General features: G+C 34.4%; 1 protein-coding gene across 5 annotated transcripts in view; it reads left to right on the forward strand.

Moving 5' to 3' along the window:
• LOC122401035 (plasma membrane calcium-transporting ATPase 3) overlaps window positions 1-19,387 on the forward strand; it is a 137,628-nt gene that overhangs the window by 40,839 nt on the left and 77,402 nt on the right. Inside the window, exon 1 of one of the 5 annotated variants that reach the window (XM_043402912.1) lies at window positions 12,600-12,664. The exons of the other annotated variants lie outside the window; for them this stretch is intronic. The gene's annotated coding sequence lies outside the window, so the exon portion shown is untranslated. Of the gene's footprint in view, window positions 1-12,599; window positions 12,665-19,387 lie in introns of those variants that run through there. 5 annotated transcript variants of the gene reach the window in all.

Below are 19,387 nucleotides of genomic sequence, written 5' to 3' on the forward strand. Positions count from 1 at the left end.
TAGAAGTCGTTTTACTATTAAAAGCATCGTAAAACGATTTACAGTGGCTCACGGTGGAAATCGTCCACCACATTCACTTTCTTAATTTTAAAATGTAGGTGAGGGACTCCCCGATTGTCATTTTTAACAACGATCATCCTAAAGTTCAGTCATTTATCAACAGAAAAAGTAAAACAAAGTAATAATGTCAAGAAAAGTGAAAGAAACCACAAATGAAGAAAGAGAAATAATGCAAAAATCTTATATTGAAATATCAAAAATTGTTAATAGAAGTCGTTTTACTATTAAAAGCATCGTAAAACGATTAACAGTGGCTCACAGTGAAAATCGTCCATCACATTCGCTTTCTTAATTTTGGCCAAAATATGCATTATTTGAACATGAGATTTTTGTAATCAACGTAATAATGTTTCATCTGTATTGTTAGTTATTTCCATATAAAAAGAAACCCAAATATTAGCAAATATATGACGCAAAATGAATATGTGTAATGACATCTATGAAATTTGAGTCACACTAAAAATCGTCCATCTATAATATCCGGGGATTCCCCTAACATATGTGTGTTCAACTGTTTTTCACATTTTTTCGCTCAGTAAGCATGAGATAAGCATGGTTATATCACGCTATTTCATTAATTTATCGATTTAGAATCTCAAAGAAAACAAACAACGATGGAGATACGAAAATTAGTAATTATCCATTATAATGAAGGTAAATCTCAACGTGAAATTGCACGAATTCTAATTAGAAGTCGCACTACAGTAGAATACATTCTTAAAAGATATAAAAGTGAAAATCGCATATCAAGCAAATTTAAAAAAAATAAGAAGATTTTAAACAGTCATAATGAGCCCCAGAAATAGCTGCAGGTGTTGAAATACATTTAAATAAAAAGTTGCACCCAGAAAATATTCGTAGAATACTACGGAAAAATAATTATCATGGTCGAGTAGCAAGAAGAAAGCCGCTCATCAGTGCAAAGAACAAACTTAAAAGAATCCAATTCGCTCGAAAGTACATTAATCGAGGCTTTTCGTTTTGGAGAAACGTTCTTTTTGCAGACGAAAGTCAATTTCACATTTTCGGTTCAGATGGGAGGAAACCAAACACAGAATTAAGTGTGAAGAATATCACTCTCACAGTTAAAAAAGGCGGCGGTTCTGTATGTGTCGGTGCATTACATTTTACCGATAGATGGATGTACTTAGATATTTTAAGGAAGAATTTGAAAGAAAGTGTCGACAAATTAGGGATTTTGAATACATTCCATTTTTATTAGGAAAACGACACTAAGCATAAGTCTGCAATCGTTCGGGAATGGTTACTCTATACGCCGGATTTAAATCGAACATATATAGTATGAATTACAGACCAAAATTTGGCAACATTTTATAACAAACAAAGAACCGTTGAAAATAGAATGGAATAATATTTATTCTGAATATACCGAAAAATTAGTTAAATCGATTAATAATAGGCTTAGAGAAGTAGAGAACAGTAAAGGAAACCCGACGAAATATTAGAAATAAATTTTTTCATAATTAGTGTTTAAGTTTTTGGTTTATTCATTGTGAGGTTCATTTCATACATCTACATTTAAAATGGTGTAATGTAATTATTATTTTACAAAAATTTGTATTTTTGGGTTATATTACGTAATAATAAAAACATACATATTTTTTACTCGTATTTAGAGTTTTATAATGATTGATATATATTTAACCACGGTGGACGATTTTCACTGTAAGCCACTGTACGAGAGGATACTACGAAGGAGGTTTCCTCGAACGTATAAGTACGGTACCAGCTGCCATCTTGGTGCCGTTTTCGTGTGACTTCGTACACAATCGTCGAGGTTCGGTTTCTCGTGTCATGCCAAGCCCCGTACATAGTGATCCATTCCAATAGGTAACACACGGTTCCGTATCACAGATTCCAGGTTTCCAGTAGTTGTCTCTTTGTGCAATTCTGTTTGTCAGCCATCCTATTGCTATCGAGTAGCGTTCGAAGGCCCATCGGCTATTTTCGCCCGAAAATACGCTCCGCACTGGCATAATGTGTGGTGCAAATCATTATTAACCCTTTGTGGTCCGAAACATTTTTGCTATTTCGTTCCAAAAGAACCTTTTTACCCTTTACGAGTTTTAATCTCAAACGATTTATCTAATTATATAATTTTATGAAATTTAAAATTGCTATATAATTTACATAAAATATTATATAATTTTCACTTATTCTTAGAGTAGTTTATAGATACCAAATACAACTATCTATATACTAATATGAGAGCAATGATTTCGAAGAGTTATTACGAGGAAGTGCCATGTTTTAAATTGACCATCATGAATCAGAAACGAATTAACCCATCGACTTGAAATTTTGGCTACTTGTAAAATAAATATCAAGCTTCCGTCTGAAGCAGGATTAACTCTAATAAGGGCTCTCCTATCGGAGTAATGCTTCTCACCACGTTAAACATGGCGACTCTACCGATGTCATTTTTACCACTCAAAATTATTATCACTCAGTTGATTACAGCTATTTCATTCAACATGTGGTATTAATAGCAAGAATAACCAGTACACGCAATCGTGCTAGTCATTTCAGTAATTTGCCAATTAATACTAAAACCACCAAAGCAGTCAAAATGATCTCTTCGTAATTTCTAGTAAAATTTGTAAAAAATTTACTCGACCGAATTTTTGAAAATTTTCTGTAATCGAATGAACAAACACTTATTTCCATTGCATTGTATATTTCTTCACATATCTATCGTTTTGATTTCTTTGGTGCAAATAAATTCATTATAATTGTCGGTAGTTCTAGCGTTAAGAGACCATTGTTTCCCTAATAATGTAAAAAAAAAATATGGAACAGATCTGTGCATTTTTGAAACTTTATTTGAAATATTACATCGAATAACGTGAAATAACTTGAAAAATGCTGCTTTTGAGTTTGAAGAGGATCCTCTTCTTGCGACTGATGGTAAACGCTCCGCCATAAACACCAGAATTTGTCTTGGGGAATCCGAAATGCATCGTTGGGTTGCACGGGAATCGGGGCTGGACTCTGGGTATCTTTCACGGGGCTATTCGAAGCGATAAACTTTCGCATGCCATCGATACCGGACTTCCTATCGTTTCTTTGAAATGGGATCGAAGGTACGCCGGAGCGGAATAATTTGATTAAAATGGCTGGATTCACGCGAGTGAACTCGTTCGGTAGCCGGGCCACGTAAATGTGTTTATTGTTTACACGGAACCTCGTTGGTCAGCGAAATAATGAATTAGATTCTTTCTCCGTTAACGCCTAACAGTAACATAATGCGTCTATCGCTGGCAAATTGGAACATCAATCCCAGATTAACCCTAAATAGACCGAGCCTCCAGCCTTATAAAATATCAACGGGGAAGAAGGAAAACTCAACGAACTCGCGTCGGAAATAATATTCGTTACTGTTATAATTTTATTTACGCTTTTAAACAATTTTCCTCTATTTATTTTTGCATTGTAAATTCTTTGATCCAATCTCCGAAACTAGTTTCACGTAACGAGTCCGCTTATACGCTTGCAGTTCCGTCGGCATTTTTAATTTGCTTCGACTGAGATAATCTTTACATTTGGAAATGTACTGTTTAATGAAAAGTTTACTGTTTCTTCTTTTTTATTTTATAATCAAGTAGCGCTTTAAATGAGGGAAGCTTGCAGTCAACGCTAAAGGCTGAAACAAATTCGGTAAAAATGATAGACGCTATTAAAATGAAAATTTCTTTGTTGGTGTTTTAAAACAGTTTTATCAAATAGAAGTTTTTGACCTTTCTTCGTTCTAATGAACCAAAGTCGAGACACTGTGCTCAGTGTCGAGCGTTTCGCGATAAAAGTTTGTTGGCATAAAATGTACGGTACGCCCACCGGGTACAAAAACAATGGCGAAGCAGTTAATGCGCCAAGCCTGTTTAGATCCTACGATAGGAATTCTTCGGTTATGTATTCAACGGTGCGCGACTTCGCTATCATTGAACACGGATACGACGGGCGTACATTGTGAATCATAAATGTCGTTTCGTGTACGTGCAAGGCGCATGCCCCTTCCACGTTTCTCTCGTGCTCCTTTCAACGTTCCCCTAAACGCGTTCCCTCTTTATCTGTACAACGCGAGTCAATATTTGCTGCGCGCTTAACTGCCACGTGGTGGGGACACACCGTCCCGGAGAACGAACTTTTCATCAATAATGAGCGTTAATGAAACCGAGACAATCACGTTAACGTTGAACCGCGAATAATTAGAAAGTAAAAGGGAATCATTGTTACGCTTACGTGAGTTATGTTCTATTTGAGAAAATGTTGCTGGCCCCCTCTACCAAACTCGTAATTGTCGATTAATTAATCCGTTCCACTCGAATGAAATTAATCAAAAACAGGAGTGCAATTTTTTTTTGTTGGAAATTTTCAACGCGATGCAAATTAACGCTCCCTCTAAACGGTTTTAATTTAACTAAACAAACGTTCTTTTGTTTATTTTAACGTAGCTTGGTCGATGCTCGTTTCAAATTTCTCGAAATTCGAAATTTAAGAAATAAATAATATTTGAGAGCAAACACTATTAAAAATAATTATGTTTCATGCAATAATATTCATACTATACTTACGACTAACTATTTCTTCTGCTATGGCCAAATTCTTTGCCACGGTTTTTTTCGTACATTTTCGTCTGTTGCTCGATACTTACTCAAAATTACGTTTAATCCACTATTCCATGAAAAATCGTGTACCATCTATTTTGAAGCGCTCTGTACATTGTTTACGATACGAATCTGAATACTTTACGCCGTGTAAAGTACTGTTCGCGCGAAATACGCAGAGGATACGACGTCAGAAAGAAATCCCGGGAAAATGAAGTAGTTGGTAGGATAGTGAACTTCGGAAACTTTTAACAATGAGTCACAGTTTACGAGTCCACTCGCGTGTCGTCTATAGATTAGAGATTGATTTCTCGATACCGAATTCCTCGAGTGATGTTTCCCAGGCAGTAAAGCATTTTTGCGCGCGAAAGTAAAACTGTAACTAATATCGTAATACAAAGAGACGCAGATAAAAACCGCTGGGAAGATAAACTTATCGCGCCGCTGTATCGTCTGCACAGTGACGTGCAAAAGTATCGGGCAGTCGTATTTTTTCTTAACATATTATTTGTACTAATTTTATGAAACCTAAAACCAAAGTTAATTATCGAATGATATACATATTTGACTCCTTCGAAATCTGGATTTCTTGATCAACCGCATTTGTAGTTCGTACGATTTTTCACTTGTATTGTAGAAAAACAGTACATGATTTTTTATTAGGAGAATCTTATTTAACAGTTACATATAACTGTATTATCAATTTAGATAATATAGGATAAAGTCTCTACGCTTTTATGTTTTATAAATGTAGACTTCCCATAATTTGATATTAAAAAATTATCATTTTCTAGATAACACCTTCTATTGGTTCTATTTGACTCTTTTTTGACTTATTCTTTCTGTGCATAGAGGTTTACATTACTTAAAATTGCAAAGAAAATGAAACATTTTTTTATACAACTCGTGTGAAAAGAGTTGTTGGGAAAAATAGGTGAAAATATATAAACTTGCAGTAAAATTTCAGTTTCTTATTATTTGACGCGTTTGGCATTGTTCCTTCAAAAACACGAGGAAACAGATTTAATTAATGAAGATAAGAATGCTTTCGGAATATACCTATATTGCTTTCCCATCACCCAGACATTTTGTATATTTATATCGGAAGATAAGACTAGCTATGGTAGATCTTCAATGTTTTGATTACGAAACCACTCTTGCAATACGCGTGTTGAGTGTATTAGAAGCGTTATCAGCTGAAAAATCCAACTCCTGTATTCCATAACACGTTCAATTTCAACGAGTACACATTTTTTCTTTTACTTCGTCAATCAAGTTCAACACAAATTGCTAAATAACTAAAATTTAGTGAAAAATGATGGTTCTATCGAAGCTTGAAAGAAGCTCAAGGAAACTTTCTTGATTATGTGAGTACACAAATATTTTTGTTCGCGTACAATACAACCGAATCTTCCCTAAACAATTATAACTTCTAAGATCTTCAGCGAATAAGTGACTGCCATACGAAGAATAAAATTTAAAAAAGGTTTCGTACGAAGCTTCGATTCCGAGAAAATTGAATTCGAAAATTTATTTCGCGTATAATAGAGTTCGATTTGGACGTCGCTACAAGTAGAAACAGTGAGCAATGGACGGACGGGTCAGCCAAATCCTATTCAATCACACGCGTATCCGAGAAATTTTCAAGTACAATTATCTGGAACACGAAGGATTATAAGAAATAAATTCTATTCTATATTATCAATTTATTTTCGCGTAAGGAATCGCTCTCTGGTCGATTGGAAAAACTATCGGAACGAATAAGCGTAGAATATCCAGAATCATTGACGCTAGAAGTATCAAAGTGGTCAAAATTCGTAATTTCTAATAAAAATTGTACAATATTTACTCGACTGGATCTTCGAAAATTAACCATAGTTTTCTATAAGGGAACGACTAAACATTTATTTTTATTGCATTATACGTTTATTCAAATATCTATCGTTTCAACTTCTTTGGTACAAACCTCGTTATGGTCAGACCACGTATGGTAAAATGTTAAAAATAATTATTCAATAAAAAATAAATTTCGCAAATTTTTTTTATTATAATCGTCAAATACGACAAGTATCGAACCCGAATAAACATATAGTAAGTTGAATGGACGATGACTCGTAGCCATCGAAACTGGTGGAGTCACGTACACGCAACATTGGCCGTCACAGCGTAGAAACTACCGGTGTCGTTCGAGTATTTTCACGATCGACTGTACATTCCCGTACTTTGCGTAGGATTTTCAGTCACGATCGTTCTACGGTCGCGATTTCCATGAAGCCATTACGTTTAGCGTGACGAATACTGATTGGCCGTTTAATATCACAGTATCGGCGGACTCGCGTTCCGTGAAGAACTCCTCCTTTCAATTATGACACACGTTACAAGGAATCTATCGTGTTATTCTCGTTCCCGGTGAATCACGGGATCGGAGGCTAGTTTTATTCACCGCGGAGCAGGCGGCCATCGGATAGAAGAGCCCGAAAGTTCGTAAATTTTTGCGTCTCGTGCACGGATCACACGAGCCATGTATCATTTTTCCAAGGGTATCGCGATTTAGTGGGAGTAACGCGGATCGAAATTGTTGCAATTTAATGGCGGCAAATTCCACGAAGCGTTATTTTACTCGGTCGTTTGCAACGAATCCTATTTTTTTTTTTTTTTTCGTCGACGCGTTTATGAATTAAATTCACCCACGGCCATTTTATTTTTTCCCCTGTTTTATTGCCGCCAGGTAACCGAGTACACGCAAATTTAATCGAAAGTTTATCGAGAGCATTAAAAACTTAGTTGCCAGAGATACCGATTGCTGCAAAGCACAGTTGATCAGAAATAAAACGGCTCTTATCTCGCCTTATCAGAGACAAATCAATTAACCCTCGAACGATCACGCGAAAGCACAATTTTTATTATTTATTCGTGACGTCAAACGATGCTAGATAAAAAAAAGAAAAACGAGGGTAGTGTATTGTACTTATCGTATAATGCAAATGCTAAAAAGTATACAAGATAAAAGGAATCTTAGGCGCTGACAGGCGATACGATTCAATCTCCGTCTGCTAAGGAGATATTCTACTGCAAAATCGATTCTTTTTACGTTTTCTCGAGGAACAATTACATATTCAAACTCCTTGTTTCCTTCATATTTTTGTAGTTTACGAAAATGGTAAAGAAAAAAGCAATAACTACTTGCTCAATCGGTACAAAATTTGTACACGTATCATTATAATACTGAGATCAATTCGGTATCTTTTTGGTTCACGAAAGTGATCAAACTTCAAAGTATTGCCACTTTTTTACTTCAAATGTGTAGAATGGCAAAAACCATAATCGTGATTATTCTATTATAAAAAAATTTCTCAAGTATTAGTAAATACATGAACGTAAGAAATTCCAGGGGAAAAAAGGTAAAAAAAAATACGCGTTCGTCCTCTCAAATGTATAAGATAGCACACACGAAAGTGCCCGAATAAGAAAAGAAGTCTGCGATTCGTTTAAGAATTCGTAACGATCCTGCAGATGGGGCACATAAATCCGGAGTAGGTATTTTATGGTCAAGTCAATAAAATATTTTTATTGCGCGTTCGCGTCTGGCCGAGTGAAATTGCTTTATTTTCCAAGTTTCCATATTACGTTTAATATATCGTTTTATTTGTATTCCCTTCAACGTCCGCAATAAAAGAATCGCGTTCGAAAATGTTTCTATTTTCAAGATTCATAATACCATAACACTCCACGGAATAATTAGTTTATTTGCTCGAATGGCACTAACGTTTAGAAGGGAGTCTCCAGTGTTTCAGAGGCCCGATTTTGTGTACATCAGTCGATCGATGATAATCAATAATTCAACGCTAAATAAAGTACAAAATATAGCGTGTCTACTGTTCTACTATTTTAGTTATTTATTTCGAATGTAAATAATATTTTAATCGATGGGTATGGAACGAAAAGAAAATAAAATAGCGGCGAGTACTTGGTTTTTTAAGAAAAAATAGTAAACCTGTTATTTTGCAACGACTTGCTATAAAGTAAAACTAAAATTGAAACTAATATAGAGTGTCTACTGTTCTACTATTTTAGTTATTTATTTCGAATGTAAATAATATTTTAATCGATGGGTATAGAAGGAAAATAAAATAAAATAGTGGCAAGTATTTGATTTTTTAAGAAAAAATAGTAAACCTGTTATTTTGCAACGACTTGCTATAAAGTAAAACTAAAATTGAAACTAATATAGCGTGTCTACTGTTCTACTATTTTAGTTATTTATTTCGAATGTAAATAATATTTTAATCGATGGACATGGAACGAAAAGAAAATCAAATAGTGGCGAGTTCTTGATTTTTTAAGAAGAAATAGTAAACCTGTTATTTTGCAACGAGTTGCTATAAAGTAAAACTAAAATTGAAACTGATATTGCCTCGTAACAGTATATCAATTTTATGATGAGGTTGTCGTGTTACACAATTTGGTAATTTAATTACGTGTGTTTGCCGACAATTGCAATGGTCACCTCCATGTTACAGTTTTTAAAATAAAATTAAACGTACACGTAGGTATGTGCCAGAATCCTTGGGGAGGTTAAATATACCACTTGTCTCATTTAACAAGTGCCTTCATTCCTAAATCTTAGCTCAAGAAAATTCTACAGACGCGTCTACTTGCATTTTCGTGAATCAATAAAATCATTTGTGAAACTTTTAAATCACGTGTATATTCTCGAAACTACACGCAGATTAAAATTTTTTTTCAATCTTATGTCATTGAATTCTTCGTTCGATAACGTACAATAAAAAAAAGATTTTTTTACGCTGTTTAGATTCTGAAATACTCAAAAAACGTACTTTTAGCACCCCACTTTGGGGATATTTTTCACCCTTTCAAACTGTACATTTAACCGATAAAAAGAAATATATGTGAAATATATTTTTTAATTACTTTTCCTATAAATTTCATCAAAATTGGAAGGTTCACGCCAATTGATATGAATCATTTTGAATTCGAAACAGGAAAATGTCAAACAAATTTTAAATCTTCCACGTTCTCTGTGTTTACATTGTATTATTCATTTTTGATATGCTAATTCCAATTTACGATTCGAGCAAACACTCGCAGGAATGTTGTTTAGACCCGTATAATAACAACAAAATCGATGCTCCCGTCGTAGAAATGGCGACTTATCGTGCTACTTACATATTTAATGATGGAGAAAGGTTTATACTGCTTATTATATGAGCTGAACCACGCAAAACTGTTACAAGGTGGTTTCTCGGGGACCATTAGCGATGTCAACAAAAATTTTTATTAGCATTCAAAGAGCAAGACTAATTGTAAGATCTGAACACACCAAAATTATTCATGAATAGTTTATCAAGAAAACGAATTTACTTTAATTTCTTTGGATAAGCATCAATTCTAGAGTACCTAAGAAAATAAAATCTATCCAGAATGTACACCTTGCTGTTCTTGTTATCTGAGATTTCAAAATGTCAATAATTATAGAACAAGAGCCAATACGAAATTTATTTTAAATTAAATTAATAATTTACATTTCTGACGTATTTCATCATTGGCTATATACTTTTAGATATATCTGCGAGGTTGAGCTACGTTGTAAACAAGATCTGGTAGCATTTTAAGTGGAGGATGCTACTCAACGCTTAAACGTTGCAAATTACAATAAATTTGCAACACGACCTTCATCAATAAATTGGCAAATTCGTTAAAAATGATAGTATCAACATTCACATTTCCTTATTCGTATTTTTCCCTTTGCGAGTGACGCCCAAGCCGCAAAAACAGTTCAAACAACCACGTATTATGCGAACGTAGAACTTCGAAACCGTCAAGAAGAAAATACAATACGACTCCAAGCCACATCCTTAACGGAAAAGAATGAAATGAAAAACACATTGGATGACGCAAAAGAAATCAACATGTACCGCAAGATAAAAATCACCACAAAACAGTAGAGTCGATACAAGGTTCCAGTATCTTTAAAATTTTGCATATTTTTTTCTAGAAAGTGGGTAGGATTTCGAGGGTAGGTCTACTCACCAAAAATAATTTTTCCAGAACAATTTCAAATTTTTTTTCTCGACGAAAAATTTAATAAATTTGTTTAATGCTCTACAGAAAAATTGTCTAATACTTTTTTGTAGGTACCCATGAGCTCTACTTCAGAAAAAAGTTTCATTGAAATATATTTACTATTGCAGGAATTATGGCTGTTTGAAAATTGGACCATTTTTATAGAGTTTTTCTAACTTTACGGGGTCAAGGTACAACATTTTCAATATTGTTAGAATTTCTACATATTCTCCACTAAAATACGAGTTGTTTGCATATCGAAAAATTAAAATCCTCCAATCCGTTCAGGAGTTACCCCATTTTAAAGATTCGCATGAAATTTCATGGAAGCATTTCTGGCCTCACATTAGATTTTCGGTAAAGAATTTTTTTCTCAAAAGTGGGTAGGAATTCAGGGGCATGTCTATTCACCAAAAATGCTTGTAATTGACCCCTGTGACTAAATATAATTTTTTTAGTATGATTTGAAATTTTTTAGTTTCGTCTAAAAATTTCAGTACCCACTCGAATTTTTTTTTCGAAAGTGGGTAGGAATTCAGGGGTATGTCTATTCACTAAAAATGCTTGTAATTGACCTCTGTGATTAACTACAATTTTTTTAGTAAGATTTGAAATTTTTTAGTTTCGTCTAAAAATTTCAGTACCTACTCGAATTTTTTTCTCGAAACTGGGTAAAAATTCAGGGGTATGTCTATTCACCAAAAATGATTCTAATTGACCCCCGCAACCGTAAATAATTTTTTCAGAATGATTTGAAACTTTTTGAAATTTCAGGGGAATCGGAATGTCAGGGTCAGACATTGTAGTTTCGGTAATGAATTTTTTTCTCGAAAATGCGTGGAATTTTGTGGGTATGTGAAATGACAAAAAATGATTGTAATTGATCCCCCTAGTTAAAAATAATTTTTCCAGAAAGATTTGAAATTTTTTAATTTAATTTTTTAATAACTTTTTAACGAAGCCTCAGTAAAGAAATTGATATTCTTTATTTTCGTCTTATTTTGGCCTCTAGAATCTCCCATTAAAATTTTCCCCAGGAGTAGCCGAACACCCTATATAATAATTCGTATCTTTAACTATTTCTTACACATTTGCATATTAAGTGCATCGCGTAGTTTATTGAAAATAAAAATTTCCCGTAAACGCATATACGTCCGCAGTCCAATTATTAGTCATTTCGAGTGGGAGCACGTGGCGAGATGCGTCGAACGATCGGATCAATAAATCGGTCAGTGTCGTCGCCGTTCGAAATTCCGCGTCGCGTCGGGGACGCCCGTCGTCGCGATTCCCGACGAATCCCCGTCGAAAACACGAAATTTTTGGTTCATTTTCGGAGCCAGACGCCGGGCGTAATCGCCTCCCTCCCCCTCCCCTCTCTCGTCGAGCGTCTACGTTCAAATATATATCCGACGTCGTGTTCCCGTTCCTTTTACACGGCCCGCGCGCGCGATTGACGTCATAATACGACAGCGCCGAGCGCATTAGCGTCATGCACGTTTACACAATACTTTACTTCAGCACGTTATCAATCCTTTTGGTTTATAGTGGGAACCTGGTATCTTGAAATCTGTCAGGCCTTATTATCTGCTGGCTGTGAGAAGGTCGCCAGTCAGCTATTGCTCCTTTCGTGCTCTGTAGTGCCCTTACAGCTTGCACGCGCGCCCGCGCGCGTCCCGTGTGTGTGTGCGTGTGCGCCTGTGTGTTCAAATCCGTTGCTCCATCCTCTGGCCGCGAATATCCGTTTAACCGTGCCACCGACGGAACGTCTTTTTCCGGAAGACGATTTTCCCCAAGTCCTCCTACGGCCTTCGGTTTATAAATATTCGTGTGTGTGTGCGCGCCACGCGGGAGTCGCGAGCTGAAAATTTCGAAAATGTACTAGCTAATCTTTCCTCGTAAGTAGGATTCCACAGTCTACTTTGTTCGACGCTTGAAATATAGCTTTTGTTCGCGGTGGACGATATAAATTTCGTCTACGCGCGTACGTGTGCGTATAAATTATTGGGTACCATAAGTTCGTGCCGTGATTGATATTCTGAAATTTACGAGGATAAAATTTGTAATTTAATAGAAAACAAACAAAATTTGTCGGTTCGGGGGATTTCTGAAATTTTGAACGTACTAACATCGTGAATTCATAAATAGATTTTGTGTCGAGGCTCGATGTTTGGAATTCCCAATATTTTTGTCAGCATATAGTGCAACCAACCTTCATAAGCAGACGGATGTTTGTGCATTTATGGGAAATATTAAGTCTTAAAAAATTACAGAATGCACTTAATATGCAAAAATGTAAGAAATAGTAAGATACGAATAATTAAATTTGGTGGTTGAGACGACTCTCTATAAAGCTCTCATTTCATTAATTCTAAATAAAACTCTTCTTAATAAAAATATGAATTTGCATAAAGATCTACAGTCTACGTATAAGAAATAAATTACAACAATCTCCATACTTATTAGTAGGTAAATGATTTAAAGATGTCCACCTTTTAACGAAAAGCATTGAACTATATTTTGATAAAAGAATCAAAGAAATTTCGTATCAACGATGTAATAGCTTTGCCAAAGGAAAGGGAGATATCGAACGAAAAGAGGTTTACTATTTTTCATGAAATTCCATTGTATGTTTGAAATACTACTTTGAATTGTAGTACAAAACTTGGCACGAATTTATGAGACGACCTAATACGGAGACGAATGTTTGTGTATAATTGTGCGAGGGAAAAGAACGTGCGTTGTCGAAGCACGAAGCAATGAGAATTTTGAACGTTTTGAGCGACGTTTTTTCGATGAATAATTTGAATTTGGTAATTTATTAATTCTGTTGGAAAGGTAACGTTTTGAGTGACGATTCGCAGCGAACTAAAATTAGAGTCCCCCGGGCGGATGTGGAATTCCAACTGGGGGATTCTGGTGGTTTTTGGTGAAAGACAGCGAGTTTTTTTTTTTTTTCGTTCTTTATTTCCTAGACGGCTCGTCAGCCAGAAAGGAACGAGTAATGAGAACGTGAACAGTGAATGGATTGTATGGTTCTCAGTGACGCGCGACCGCGTATTGCACGAGTAATTGCATACGAATGCACAAATGCATGCAAATGCTTATGTGCTGTAAATCTCGCGTGTTCCGCAGCTTAATTATCACTCTCTGTAACCAGTAAGGCCGTACCATTCGATTTTCGAGCGCAAGCTTCCGGACCGCGACCATCCTCTTTTCAATTCCATTCGGAAAATTTGCTCGAATCGCGACGAACCCTCGAGCGGAAAGAAAATTTTAATATTTCCTCTATGAATTTTATCGCATATACGAGTGATACTTTTGCATATTTTATTCCTAGTAAAATAGAGGATATTTAGACGATTTCAACGATCTGACGAGGTCGTTTAACACGATTGCCACGGTGGTCACCGGTGACCGACACTTTGAACTTACAACGTGTTGCAAAATTGTTTACAACGAAAGAACCTTAATACTTGTAAAATTGTAAATAACGTTACTTTAATTTGGAATATTGTAACTTAAATTCACTATTGAATTATCGAGTGTTTCTATGTTTATAATTTGACCAAATGTTGAGAACATTTTTGGACATGGAAAACTGGTGTGGCGTCAACAAGAAATGAAAGAACGAAACAATGATTTCTACATTACAAGAGACACTTGAATCAATATTTGTTCGCACCAACCCAACGTTGCAATAATTGAATCGCGGAAGCCATTTTATCAGGGTTCGTTGAAATCGTCTAAACATCCGCTATTCTACTAAGAATAAACAAAGTATAGCGTGCTGTTCGATAAAATTTAGGTGACCTTGAAATCTCAAAAAAAAAAAAAAGGAAGCCTGAAAATGATTAACGACGCTAGTGTTTCTTCTCGAGAATTTCTCGCGACATTTTACAATTGTTTATTTCCTACTTCTCGAAAAATTCAGTATTTTCCAAGAATTTAAAAAAGATACATTTATTCAAAATATACAAAACAAAATCTAAACAGATGTTACGAAAAATCTGATACTAACCATGATTCCTATGAGGATACCGAAAAGCTTAGACCTTTATTATCGTAAAAAAAAAAACAATTAACGATAGCAGACGGCCTTAAAGAATTTAACATCGATCCAGAAGAGAATTTTCGAACTTTAACGAAGGAAGTTTGTATTTTTTAATTTACTGGTAAAAGGACACCCAATAACTGGTATATTTTTCGCATACAACTGAATCAACCTCCACTCGAAACGAAAAAAAATTTGTTATAGCTACTGAATTTGTCACAAAATAGTCAGCCGATTATGTTCTTCAAGAAATCATTTTAAAATAAAAAATGTGCATAATATAGATGTGTTTCGTTTGATACAAAAGTTTCAAATAAAATATTTACCCTAATTTCTTGAGAATTCCCGAGAAATATAATCCGATTTCTCGTTTCTCACAAAATACAAAATATCTCTGAAAGAATATAATAATATTCTATTCAAATATAAGATATTCGAGGCAGTCATTGGGCCAATCGTGTACTTTTTCTTAATCTTTCAATGCAACGTGTTTAAAGGTATACAATTTGTTATTGAACGAATTTCCCTGTCCAAGGATATCCTCGATATTTTTCCATAATAATCTTATATTTCTTTACAAAAATATAAGTCTCACTTATCTTACTTTTCTTCTAAATTTGTTTGCCTTATCCTATCTCTTCACTAGGCTTGTTTGTCACTGACTTTACGACGCTTCTTTGTCGTTTTCTGTTTGTCGCGTTCCTTTAAACGAAATTGCCATCGGATCATTCGTATCTCGGCAGAGCATTATCAAAATCATGAACAATTCCGTTCACATAGTTGCATATTACTTCATTTGAATGCTTCAAATTCTAAAATTTAGACGAAAATAACAGATAAAAATAGCTTAATATATCGTACAATATTGTATTGCAAAATACAGAAAAGTAAATACATTGCTTTTATCCATAATTCAAACTTTAAACAAATTTTTAAGAAAAATCGGCAGGGTATAGGTACTGAAATTTTTCGACGAAATTAAAAAATTTCAAATCGTTCTGGAAAAATTATTTTTGGCTGCGAGGGCCAGTTACAATCATTTTTGGAGAATAAACATACCCACGAAATCCTACGCACTTTGGAGAAAAAAATTCAAGTAGGTGGAGAAATTTTTCGGCGAAAAAACTTTTAAATCGTTCTGGAAAAATTATTTTTGGTTACGGGAGTCATTTGCAATCATTTTTGGTCAAAACACATAATCCCGAAATCCTACGCACTTTCGAGAAAAAAATTCATTACTGAAAATATAATGTGTGGCCAGAAATGTTTCCTCGAAAATAGGTTTGAAACATCATAACTCCTGAATAAATAGGGGGATTTTAATGTATTTTGGTGAAGAATATTTAGAAATTCTGTATTACAGTATGTAAGAATTACAAAAATTGTTTCAACGATGAACATAATTCTTTTTCGTGTACACGTTGCCCAATGATGTATTACTTCAACAAAATGAATCATTCATAATTGAAAATATTCTTACCGCGTAACAGAAATAATTTTGTTTTTAAAAGTACATGTACGGTTTAAAATAAAATATTATCTATTTATTAATTAAAATACTATTTTATCCAGGTCTGAACGGAACTAATGACTCACTGTAAGATGTCACTATTTATCATATCTTGAAACGCGAATGACGTCAAATGAAATCATTGAGAAGTTTAAATACGAACACTTACGTGGCTCAAGTTTAGCAATGCGATACGAAATCATTGCAACAGAAAAAGTTAAAGGGTTTATCTAATTACTTTCCAGATATTTATGAAATTTTATGTTTCGAGTATAGTTTACGTTCTTCCAAGCTACGAGAATTTTCTCGAGTATAAATAATTAATTTCGTAGCGCACAATATATACAAAAAGTTTATATTCATTGCTAACGTAACATTTGTTTTAACCATGTTAAAACAAACAATCGAAAAGACTATTATCTTGTAGCTAGCGTTTAAAATAAACTTCGACTTTGTCACCAAATTTTGGAACTTATATCGATATGTATATTCATATATCAAGTTGTCTTTAATTCGAACGATAGAACTTCTATTTATATGCGTGTTAAATTTCAAATTTATATTCGTCAATTTATAAAATGAGAGTTCGATCCAGAATCCTATAATATTGCCAGTTTTTCGAAGTGAGTCGCAATCTGTACAAGGTAATGCTTTTAGCACTTTAATCTTTAGAAAGTATGTAAAAAAGAAATTGATTTTTTATTACATCCAAGCCAAACAGACTCCTTAATCATTTCTGTTTCGTTCTGGTCGATTACAAAATTCGATAATGCATGTCGATGTCTTGCAATATTATTAGTCACGTTAGAGGCGATGATTTCGCCGATTACACTTATCAGTCATTAACATACTTTCATAATCATTCGCTTTTTATCGAACGGTGGCTGATAATCGAGCGTGAAATAATAGAAACGATCATAATCCCACGAGTGTGTCGTTATCTGTTCGTTTGTAGCATCGACCATTGCTATTTAATAGTTTTAAAATCACATCGATTGCAAGAGGCTACGATTAATTCGACTCCCGGTGTTGATTATAATCGCGGGATCGCTATCACCGAAATCACGACACGGATCGAGCAAGGAGCACTTAAAGTAAATTAGATGAGAAGTAATGGGCATAAGGAGATTAAATTTCTTTCTTTTCTCTCTCCTTTTTATATTTGCTCGGCTCAATCTCCATCAACGCAACGTCTCCTTTTAATTTCGACGTTAACATGCGACAAACGAATAAATCAAACAGACCGTCCGTGATTTCACCTTTCGCGAAGAACAGTGTAAAGGTATCGAAGTAATGAGAAAATTGTCCAGAGACGGTCTTAACACACTCTCGACCGCTATTTCTTCGACGAGATCGACGATTTTTAATTATTATAGTCATTTTAAAAAGCGCGGAATAAAATCGCTATTATTTTTTTTAGATTAATCTATACTCGAATGAGATATTCTTATATTTTGATATAAGCGACTCTAACTGGATCGATACTGGAAAATAATCAAGAAATCATACTCGTGCTCGAAAACGAAAAGTCTCGTTCCAACATTCGATACTCGATATAATTTTTCAATTAAACAAACGCTAGAATAAATACGAAAGGAATGCAAAGCTGACGTGCTGTGATTTGTAATTATAGTAATCAAAGCGAAATGAAGTTCTTCTGAAAGAAAACTCTAACGGATTAAAAGGAAGAGTAATAGTAACAAATTACGACACACGATAGATAATTTTTATTTATTTTTGTAACATTTATCTTTAAGTTTTTTGGAAAGTCTTTAAATAATTTATGAATAATAGCCTGTTTCTCACTTCTGTTTGAAGCTCCTATCTATTAATTCGTAATTGTGATTCGATTGCACCGTAGTTCACGATTATTCCAATTTAATTGTATTACTTCTATATTTACGTTCTACTTGTAATCACGAGATACGATGGCGATTCAATCATTTTGTAATTATAATTCCTGAAGTAGTTCGATTGTAATTGTGCACAGCAGTGTGGTGTGGATCGAGATAATGATTACACCGAGTTTGTGTTGTGCTTTACTGACATTGTTTGTAAAGTTTGGTGCTGGCCATTGGTTAGTTATCCGATAATTACATTCGGGACACGATCCACCAATACTAACTTCGTTTTTGTTACTTTCCCTTTTTGGTCCAAGCTTCCGAGAAGTAACGATGTGTGTGTGTGTGTGTATGTGTGTGAATCTTCTGCAGTCACGTGACCATGTGTGTCGAAAAATTCGTTACGTCGAGCTTCGAGGGGACAAGGATTCTCTGATTACAAACCATACAGTGCATTCTTACGTTACAGAGCACACCACGGCTTGTAATGCGAAGTTCGGGGACTCGATGTATTTGTTCTTGGATGACAAAGAGTGGCCCTTATTTTCGCGATCGCAAAAGCAACGACAAGTGCATTAGCTGGGCAAACACGCGTGATTAGTTCCCTGGAAAAGAGGCGTTACGGTACCATTCAGACCAGACACGGGCAAAGTTTATTTCAAATAGTAATTCGAAAATAATATTAATTGATATTTCGTAAATAATGTATTTGAATTGATCTTGGGTTCTTAATCGGGTCAGTCAACAGTAAACTAAAGTACTGCTTATATCAATAACATTTATTTCTTAATTTAAAAATTTCTTTTTCCAAATAATGTTCGCTAAAAGTATTGAATAATACGTAGAAATAATTGTACTAATATTTATAACATTAATATGTTAATATCTAATTATACTACACATAAGTAAAGAACATAATAACTATACATTATATAGGATATTCGGCCAACCCTGGGAAAAATTTTAATGGAAAATCAAGAATATCAATTTCTTGATTGGGGCTTCGTTAAAAAGTTATTAAAAAATTTCAAATCATTCTGAAAAAATTATTTTTAACTAAAGGGATCAATTACAATCATTTTTTGTCATTACACATACCCACAAAATTCTACGCACTTTCGAGAAAAAAATTCAATAGGTGGACAAATTTTTGTTATCTTTGATTTTCATCAAATTAGTATTAATCGGTTGGCAAAGTGTTAATAAAATATTCAGG

This window comes from Colletes gigas, unplaced genomic scaffold (genome assembly GCF_013123115.1).
Source record: "Colletes gigas isolate AHSC1104 unplaced genomic scaffold, ASM1312311v1 Colletes_gigas_Sc00021, whole genome shotgun sequence".
In the NCBI taxonomy this organism is placed as follows: domain Eukaryota; kingdom Metazoa; phylum Arthropoda; class Insecta; order Hymenoptera; family Colletidae; genus Colletes; species Colletes gigas.